The sequence below is a fragment of the Lotus japonicus genome, chromosome 2 (genome assembly GCF_012489685.1).
Source record: "Lotus japonicus ecotype B-129 chromosome 2, LjGifu_v1.2".
NCBI lineage: Eukaryota > Viridiplantae > Streptophyta > Magnoliopsida > Fabales > Fabaceae > Lotus > Lotus japonicus.
Genome location: NC_080042.1, coordinates 82889604 through 82900304, shown reverse-complemented (window position 1 = coordinate 82900304; position 10701 = coordinate 82889604).

The window sequence follows — 10701 nt, the reverse complement described above, 5'->3', positions numbered from 1 at the left end:
AAAAATACTTACTTTTTTCTTAACGATGAGAGGATCGGAGAACGAAACTTGATTGTAAATTGAGATGTTCAATGCACAAGAGATTGGTAGAACTGCTTGCAAACGATCGAACAGGGTAGAAGAATATGTGTTGTTTATGGGTGGAAGAGAAATATGTAGTTCTCCTCACGCTCAAAAAAAAAATGTAGTTCTCCTCTCTCAAGACTTATCTCTTTCTAGTTTTCTCTCTCTCTCTCTCTCTCTAGAGAACCTTCTGGTTCTAACAGTGGTATCAAGAGCTCATCGATCAGGAGCCTGTGGTGGTGCCCAGGGCGGTGCAAGGTGGTGCTGCGGCGGCGCAAGGAGTTCCAGTGGCGAAGCTCAAGGCAGAGATCAACGGGTTGAGAGAATTGAAGAGAATTCAAGAAGAATCAAAGAACAGAGGGCAATGTCAAGATCGAATTCGCTTCCGATGAATCTTCCTACTCTCGATGGGAAGAATTATGAGCATTGGAGTGTCCAGATGAAAGCAATTTTCGGATTCCAAGAGTGCCTTGAGGTTGTTGAATCTGGGTTTAAAAAAATCACTGAATCTTCTTCTGAAACCCTGCACACAGTGAAGCCAAGAAGAAGGATTGCAAGGCAACTTTCTTGATTCATCAGTGCGTTGATGCTGCAAATTTTGAGAAGATCTCAAAGGCAAAATCTTCAAAAGAAGCATGGGAGATATTGGAGAAAAGTCATTCTGGGTTGGCAAAGGTGAAGAAAGTTAGACTCCAGACGATGAGCAGGCAATATGAACTGCTTCAGATGGAGGAGCAAGAATCTATTGCAGAATACTTCACCAGAATCAGAAGCTTGACCAACCAAATGAAGACCTATGGTGAGAGCATGCCAGATCAAGGAATTGTTGAAAAGGTACTCAGAACCCTTACTCCCAAATTTGATCATGTAGTGGTAGCAATAGAGGAATCTAAGGACACTGAAACTCTCAAGATCGATGAGTTACAAGGATCCTTAGAGGCACATGAACAAAGATTCAAGGAGAGATCAGGTGATAGGGAATCTGAACAAGCTTTGAGTGCTCAATGGAGAGGAAAAAATAATTCTGGGCAGAATGATAAGAAGAAAGACAAGGGAAAATGGACTGGGGATAAGAGGAATGATGGTGGAGGATCAAGCTCACAAGAGCAAAGATCTCAGAAGTCAAATTCTGATTCAAGTCATGCCAAGAAAGGTGGAAACCAGAACAATGGGAAACAGAAGAAGGATAAGAGCAAGATCCAGTGTTTCAAATGCAGAAATTGGGGGCATTTTGCTTCAGAATGCAAGCAAAAGAAGGCTACCCGAGGCAAGGAAGAGGAAGCCAGATTAGCCAAAGATGATGATTCAGATTCTGATGAGGTTCTGTTGTTAGCAAGGTGTGAAAATCCAGATTTGAACACTGAAGAATCTGAGAGCAAGGTGCTAATGGTGACTACCAAGAATGACCAGAATGCTTCCAACAACTGGTATCTTGACACAGGGTGCTCCAATCATATGACTGGGCAAAAGGAGTGGTTTGTATCCATCGATGATTCTGTGAAGACAAGGGTGAAATTTGCGGATGATAGCTTCATTCGTGCAGAAGGAATTGGGAGGGTGATGTTCCAGAGGCAGAATGGAAAAACTTCCTACATTGCAAATGTCTTGTATGTGCCTAAGATGAAGAACAATCTTCTCAGCCTAGGCCAGCTACTTGACAAAGGGTACAGGATGAGGTTAGAGGACAGAATGCTAAAGGTTTTCAACAAGAAGCGGGTTCTGATTCTCAAAGCACCACTCTCACAGAACAAGACATTCAAGGTTCCCCTTCACATCAAAGATCACAAGTGTTTGGAGGCAGTGGCTGATGAATCATGGAAGTGGCATCACAGATTGGGTCACCTCAACTTCAGGAGCTTGGAACAGATGAGCAAGGAAGGATTGGTGACTGGACTACCTCACATCAAATCACCAACTGAATTGTGTGATGAATGCATGACAAGTAAGCAGTCCAGAAACTCTTTTGTTTCACATATACCAACTAGAACTACTAAACCATTAGAAGTTGTATATAGTGATGTGTGTGGACCTTTTGAGGTTCAATCTATTGGAGGGAATAGATACTTTGTGACTTTCAAGGATGATTTCACAAGGAAGTTATGGGTGTATCTCATTCAGAAAAAGAGTGAAGTCTTTGGAAAATTCAGAAGCTTCAAGAGACTTGTTGAGAAACAATGTGGTGAGAAGCTGAAGCTGCTGAGAAGTGATGGAGGAGGGGAGTATGTTTCACATGAGTTTTCTGATTTCTGTGAAAAGGAAGGCATCACACATGAGGTGATTGCCCCATACACTCCTCAGCATAATGGAACTGCTGAAAGAGTCAACAGAACCATTCTCAATATGGCTAGGAGTATGCTGAAGACTAAAAAGCTTCCCAAGAAGTTTTGGGGTGAAGCAGTGGCTACTGCAGCCTACATTCTGAACAGGTGCAGTACAAAAAGGCTGAAGAACATGACACCAGAGGAGGCATGGTCAGGAAACAAGCCAAGTGTGAAGCACTTTAGGGTGTTTGGCTCAATTTGCTATAAGCATGTCCCTGATAATAAGAGGAAGAAGTTGGATGATAAGGGTGAAAGATTGATTCTCCTAGGATATCATTCAACAGGTGCTTATAAGGTGTTTGACCCTGCAACTGGTAGCAGTTCATTTAGTAGAGACTTGAGGTTTGATGAGTCTCAACAATGGGATTGGAGCTCTGATACCACTGTTAGAACCAGAAGGTTCTCTAGAGAGAGAGAGAGAGAAAAAAAACTAGAAAGAGATAAGTCTTGAGAGAAAAATGATTAATTGTTTATTAATTGCTCTCTCAAACTCAGTTACATTGTGTACTATATATAGCACTCATTAACTATACACTAGTTAATCCTCCTGAGCCTAACTAACTATATGAATTACACTTGCTTCAACATTACTATTATTAAGAAAAAAACAGCTGAGATGTTGATGTAAAAATTGACTATTTATTGAATAGATAATACTAATTTCGTGTAACTAACTATTAGGTTAAACTTACATAATTTCTTACACAACTATATGCCTATCATCGGTAGTCGCCAGATTGCATTGGCTAAATATCAACGTGTTTGGTTATTGATGGAGAAAAGATGAAGAAAAAAATACTTACTTTTTTCTTAACGATGAGAGGATCGGAGAACGAAACTTGATTGTGAATTGAGATGTTCAATGCACAAGAGATTGGTAGAACTGCTTGCAAACGATCGAACAGGGTAGAAGAATATGTGTTGTTTATGGGTGGAAGAGAAATATGTAGTTCTCCTCACGCTCAAAAAAAAATGTAGTTCTCCTCTCTCAATAAATGAAAAGAATGAAGTGTTGTGTCTTTAGAAAGAAAACATATGAGGGTATTTATAGGATCAGTGTTAGGGGACTTAGAAAAGCTTTACGCGGTTTTTTATTTTGTTACCTAATATGTGTTTACGAGATTATGGGGAGACAAATCTTAAGAATACTAATTTGTATGTATGACAGATATTATGGAAGAAAAAGGAGAAACTTTCGGGAGAAGTTAGATTAAAAGGAATTAAAATTTTAGATGTGGGAAAAGTATTTTTGGTAAATTTTTTGAAGGGATATGATGGATCTAAAGGGATCCCCTTTATTCAAATTATATATTCAGACTATTTTCCAAATGTAATAAAAAAAATCAATCATCAATATCAATCAATCAATATCAATATCAATCAATATCAATCAATCAATATCAATATCAATCAATATCAATATCAATATCAATCAATATCAATATCAATATCAATATCAATATCAATCAATATCAATCAATATATATTAGAAAAGAAGAACTTTCATAGTGACGTGTCAGCACCAGATTAATTCTTAGTGACGTGTCAGCACCAGATTAATTCTCATAAAAAATATTCCACGTGTCAATTTGTTAGAGGATATAATTTTCAATTGATATATGTTTTAATTTTATATATTCTAACCTAATTAATTGATATTATTTTAGAAGATATAATTTTCCATTGATATATGTTTTAATTTTATATATTCTAAAATAATTGATTGATATTATTTTAAAAGATAAGATTTGGTCTTTTAATTTATTTTAAATTTATTTTTAGAATATATTGATTAATTTTTATTGAATTTTCGAATTTTTTATTAATTCGGGATTTTATGAGTTTTTATTGTGATTTGCTAGATTTTGTTAGTTTTTATCTATCTTTATTTAATACCATTTTTAATATTAGATTTGATTGAGATTTATGTTGTTTATTTCTTAATTTTATTTTAATTTATCTTATTATTTATTTATTTTATTTTAAATCCAGTAAATACTATATTTTATTTTAGATTTACTTTTAGAGTATATTAATTAAATTTTCTTAAATTTTCGGATTTTTAATTAATTCAGGATTTTATGAGTTTTTATTGTGATTTTCTAGACTTGGTAGTTTTTATCTATCTTTATTTATTACCTTTTTAAATTTTAGATTTGATTAGGATTTAGGTTGTTTATTACTTAATTTTATCTTATTATTTATTTAATTTTACTCCCTGGAAATATTTTATTTTATTTTACATTTATTTATAGAGTATAATAATTAATTTTTATTGAATTTTCGGATTTATTATTCATGCAGGATTTTATGAGTTTTTATTGTGATTTGCTAGATTTTGATAGTTTTTATCTATCCTTATTTATTATTTATTTAATTTTAATTTCATGAAATATTTTATTTTATTTTTGAGTTACTTTTAGAGTATAAATGAATTTTTATGGTATTTTTATTGAATTTTCATATTTTTATTTAATTCAGGATTTTATGAGTTTTTTATTGTGATTTGCTAGATTTTGGTAGTTTTTATCTATCTTTATTTAGTACCTTTTTAAAGTTTAGATTTGATTAGGATTTAGGTTGTTTATTTCTTGATTTTATCTTAATTTATCTTATTATTTATTTAATGCTAATTCTAAGAAAATGGAGTTGATTTGGTGCTGAGGGTCCACAAAGCTACCATGGACACGCAGAGATTTGATAGCTGCTATTCCTACCTCTGCCACATGTCGCGATCAAGACAGAGGTATGTCGTAAGATGATGTTACGTGAAGAAGAGTTTATCATGTTGTGATTGATGGTTTGTGCCATTTCAGTTTATCCTTTGTTCGTAATTCAATCCTGAATTCTTAAATTTCACATATTTTGTGTGTTTTGATCCAAAAGTTTACAAATTTTTGCATAGCGAATCATTGTTGAAGACGTAATATTTTGATTCTGATGTAATGTTTTTTCTATTGTTCTTCTTCCGCTTTTGTATTTTTTAAACCAGATTTTAGTATAGTTTGTAGAAATCCATGCGTGTGAAGTCATTCTAAACCAGATTTTGGTATAATTTATAGAAATTTACGAAACTTAGGATAGCCTGAATTTATATTCATTTCTCAAATTTTGCACGTTATTATTCATCATGTTTGAGCTGTGTGTATAAGCATACTATTTGCACTGTAAGTGAATGATGCACAACTTAATAATTTTATTTTTATTTTTAATGATGCACATGTCAGTCAAATTGATGAAAGCAAATGAAGAGCTCACATTTAATCTTCATGAGTATGTTTAGCCCATTCTTAAGGTTGGTTCATGTTTTCCTCAAACTCATTAGTTTTGCATATACTCATGTTTTAGTATGCCAATTGGGTGACTTATCTTACTTTGCTCTATATATTTCCTTAAGTTCAATTTAAATTGATTGTTAGTATAAGTTTATTGGTGAAGTAACCACAATTATTTTGGGTGGGAGAATTATTTTGTTTTTTTCTCACATATATAGATAATTTGTTGGGGTGCGCACATATGAGGCAATACACCATTTTTTGTTTCTCTTGATTGAAATGTGCCTTTGATTTTTTGTTTCACAAGAGTTCCACCCCAAGATTCATAAATACACTAAATACAATTATTTCACCACAGTCCTTTCAAATTGGTGAAGGAGGGTATTTTGTTCTTCAAGACTTCATTTTGGGTTTCTGTTTCAATCTTCTTCATGAATTGATTTTGTTCTTCAACTAATTGTAATATGTCATATGCTTCAAGGATTCCTGCTTTTCTCTTCTTAATCAAAAGCAAAAGGATTGGGGAAAAGAAAATCTTCTAGGGTGCAGAATATTCACTAATTGGAAAAAAAAAATAACACGTGTCATTCTCAGATTAATTCTCATAAAAAAAAACATTTTAAAATTTTAGATTTGATTAGGATTTATGTTGTTTATTTCTTGATTTTATCTTAATTTATTTTTTGATTTATTTTTAGAGTAAAAAAATATACATTTTTAAATTTTAGATTTGATTAGGATTTAGGTGGTTTATTTCTTGATTTTATCTTAATTTATTTATTATTTATTTTTAGAGTATTAATTAATATATCCCAAACTTTTTTTTAAAAATAGTGAGTTTGAAAGCTATAGCTTAAGTTAATTTGTTAATATATTCCCAAATAATAATAATAATAATAATAATAATAATAATAATAATAATAATAACATATGTGTGCGGATATGGGCCGGTTGGGTACTATAGTGCCCATACCCGCACCCATACCCACTATTTTTAATTTGCGGGTAATTATCTATACTCAACTTCATACTCATTTAGCGGTTTTTTACCCTACCCATAGTAGGTATTTTTTGCGGGTACCCTATGATTTTGAGACCCATTGTCATCCATAGATTTAGATTTTGGCAAAGATTGATAGCTTCATGTAATGACATTGAATTGTCTAAAGGTGGAGAGCTTCGAGTTGCTACCCACGTGAGTATGGAGACGGGTACATGTAATTTTTAAAAACGCGGGTATGGAGATGTTACTATAGTACCTACCCATTGTCATCCCTACATAGTTGGAATAAACACAATAATGTTATACTTTATGATATATCTTACACAATCATGATTTGTGCTACTATCACATTAATTTTTTTTTAAGATTAATATGTTGATAATTCCTTATATCTATGATTTCTGTTATCGTCTTCATATTTACGAAGAATGTGAAACGAGTTCCTCTTGGTCTCAATCGGGCTTAGAAGAGAAGTCTTTATCTCCACTTTACTCATCAATTCTGACTTTTCTATTTCATTCGTTGTTTAATATATTTTTAATAATCAAAGTATTAATTAATGTATCAAATACAATATGCATATTTCCCGTGCAACGCGCGGGTAAAAAACACTAGTATATTAGAAAAGAAGAACTTTCATAGTGACGTGTCAGCACCAGATTAATTCTTAGTGACGTGTCAGCACCAGATTAATTCTCATAAAAATTATTCCATGTGTCAATTTTCAATTGATATATGTTTTAATTTTATATATTCTAAAATAATTGATTGATATTATTTTAAAAGATAAGATTTGGTCTTTTAATTTATTTTTAGAATATATTGATTAATTTTTATTGAATTTTCGAATTTTTTATTAATTCGGGATTTTATGAGTTTTTATTGTGATTTGCTAGATTTTGTTAGTTTTTATCTATCTTTATTTAATACCTTTTTTAATATTAGATTTGATTGAGATTTAGGTTGTTTATTTCTTAATTTTATTTTAATTTATCTTATTATTTATTTTATTTTAAATCCAGGAAATACTTTATTTTATTTTAGATTCACTTTTAGAGTATATTAATTAAATTTTCTTAAATTTTCGGATTTTTAATTAATTCAGTATTTTATGAGTTTTTATTGTGATTTGCTAGACTTGGTAGTTTTTATCTATCTTTATTTAGTACCTTTTTAAATTTTAGATTTGATTAGGATTTAAGTTGTTTATTTCTTAATTTTATCTTATTATTTATTTAATTTTACTTACAGGAAATATTTTATTTTATTTTACATTTATTTATAGAGTATAATAATTAATTTTAATTGAATTTTTCGGATTTTTAATTAATGCAGAATTTTATGAGTTTTTATTGTGATTTGCTAGATTTTGATAGTTTTTATCTATCATTATTTATTATTTATTTAATTTTAATTTCATGAAATATTTAATTTTATTTTTGAGTTATTTTTAGAGTATAAATGAATTTTTATGGTATTTTTATTGAATTTTCATATTTTTATTTAATTCGAGATTTTATGAGTTTTTTTATTGTGATTTACTAGATTTTGGTAGTTTTTATCTATCTTTATTTAGTACATTTTTAAAGTTTAGATTTGATTAGGATTTAGGTTGTTTATTTCTTGATTTTATCTTAATTTATCTTATTATTTATTTAATGCTAATTCTAAGAAAAGAGAGTTGATTTGGTGCTGAGGGTCCACAAAGCTACCATGGACACGCAGAGATTTGATAGCTGTTATTTCTACCTCTGCCACATGTCGCGATCAGGACAGAGGTATGTCGTAAGATGATGTTACGTGAAGAAGAGTTTATCATGTTGTGCTTGATGGTTTGTGTCATTTCAGTTTATCCTTTGTTCGTAATTCAATCCTGGATTCTTAAATTTCACATATTTTGTGTGTTTTGATCCAAAAGTTTACAAATTTTTGCATAGACCCTTTAACGAATCATTGTTGAAGATGTAATGTTTTGATTCTGATGTAATGTTTTTTCTATTGTTCTTCTTCCGCTTTTGTATTTTTTTAAACCAGATTTTAGTATAGTTTGTAGAAATCCATGCGTGTGAAGCCATTCTAAACCAGACTTTGGTATAATTTATAGAAATTAACGAAACTTAGGATAGCCTGAATTTATATTCATTTCTCAAATTTTGTCTGTTTTTATTCATCATGTTTGAGTTGTGTGTATAAGCATACTATTTGCATTGTATGTGAATGATGCACAACTTACTATTTTTTTTAATGATGCACAGGTCAGTCAAATTGATGAAAGCATATGAAGAGCTCACATTTACTCTTCATGAGTATGTTTAGCCCATTCTTAAGGTTGGTTCATGCTTTCCTCAAACTCATTAGTTTTGCATATACTCATGTTTTAGTATGCCAATTGGGTGACTTATCTTACTTTGCTCTATATATTTCCTTAAGTTCAATTTAAATTGATTGTTAGTATAAGTTTATTGGTGAAGTAACCACAATTATTTTGGGTGGGAGAATTATTTTGTTTTTTCCTCACATATATAGATAATTTGTTGGGGTGCGCACATATGGGGCAATACACCATTTTTTGTTTCTCTTGACTGAAATGTGTCTTTGATTTTTTGTTTCACAAGGGTTCCACCCCAAGATTCACAAATACACCAAATACAATTATTTCACCACAGTCCTTTCAAATTGGTGAAGGAGGGCATTTTGTTCTTCAAGACTTCATTTTGGGTTTCTATTTCAATCTTCTTCATGAATTGATTTTGTTCTTCAACTAATTGTAAGATGTCATATGCTTCAAGGATTCCTGCTTTTCTCTTCTTAATCAAAAGCAAAAGGATTGAGGAAAATAAAATCTTCTAGGGTGCAGAATATTCACTAATTGGAAAGAAAAAAATAACACGTGTCATTCTCAGATTAATTCTCATAAAAAAATACATTTTATAATTTTAGATTTGATTAGGTTTTATGTTGTTTATTTCTTGATTTTATCTTAATTTATTTTTGATTTATTTTTAGAGTAAAAAAATATACATTTTTAAATTTTAGATTTGATTAGGATTTAGGTGGTTTATTTCTTGATTTTATCTTAATTTATTTATTATTTATTTTTAGAGTATTAATTAATATATCCCAAACTTTTTTTTAAAAAGAGTGAGTTTGAAAGCTATAGCTTAAGTTAATTTTTTAATATATTCCCAAATAATAATAATAATAATAATAATAATAATAATAATAATAATAATGATAACATATGTGTGCGGATATGGGCCGGTTGGGTACTATAGTGCCCATACCTGCACCCATACCCACTATTTTTTGCGGGTAATTATCTATACTCAACCTCATACTCATTTAGCGGTTTTTTACCCTACCCATAGTGGATATTTTTTGCGGGTACCCTATGATTTTGAGACTCATTGTCATCCATAGATTTAGATTTTGACAAAGATGGATAGCTTCATGTAATGACATTGAATTGTCTAATGGTGGAGAGCTTCGAGTTGCTACCCACGTGAATATGGACACGGGTACCTGTGATTTTTAAAAACGCGGGTATGGAGATGGTACTATAGTACCTACCCATTGTCATCCCTACTTAGTTGGAATAAACACAATAATGTTATACTTTATGAAATATCTTACACAATCCTGATTTGTGCTACCATCACATTAATTTTTTTAAAGATTAATATGTTGATAATTCCTTATATCTATGATTTGTGTTATCGTCTTCATATTTATGAAGAATGTGAAACGAGTTCCTCTTGGTCTCAATTTGGCTTAGAAGAGAAATTTTTATGTTAACTTTACTCATCAATTCTGACTTTTCTATTTCATTCGTTGCTTAATATATTTTTAATAATCAAAGTATTAATTAATGTATCAAATACAATAGACATATTTTCCGTGCAACGCGCGGGTAAAAAACACTAGTTATATATTCAAATTATTATTATTGGTGTTAGGATTTTATCTTGTGTGTATAGGCATGACTGGCACTGCAAATTCATGCTGAAAATCCTTTTACTCATTCTCACTTTCTATCTAC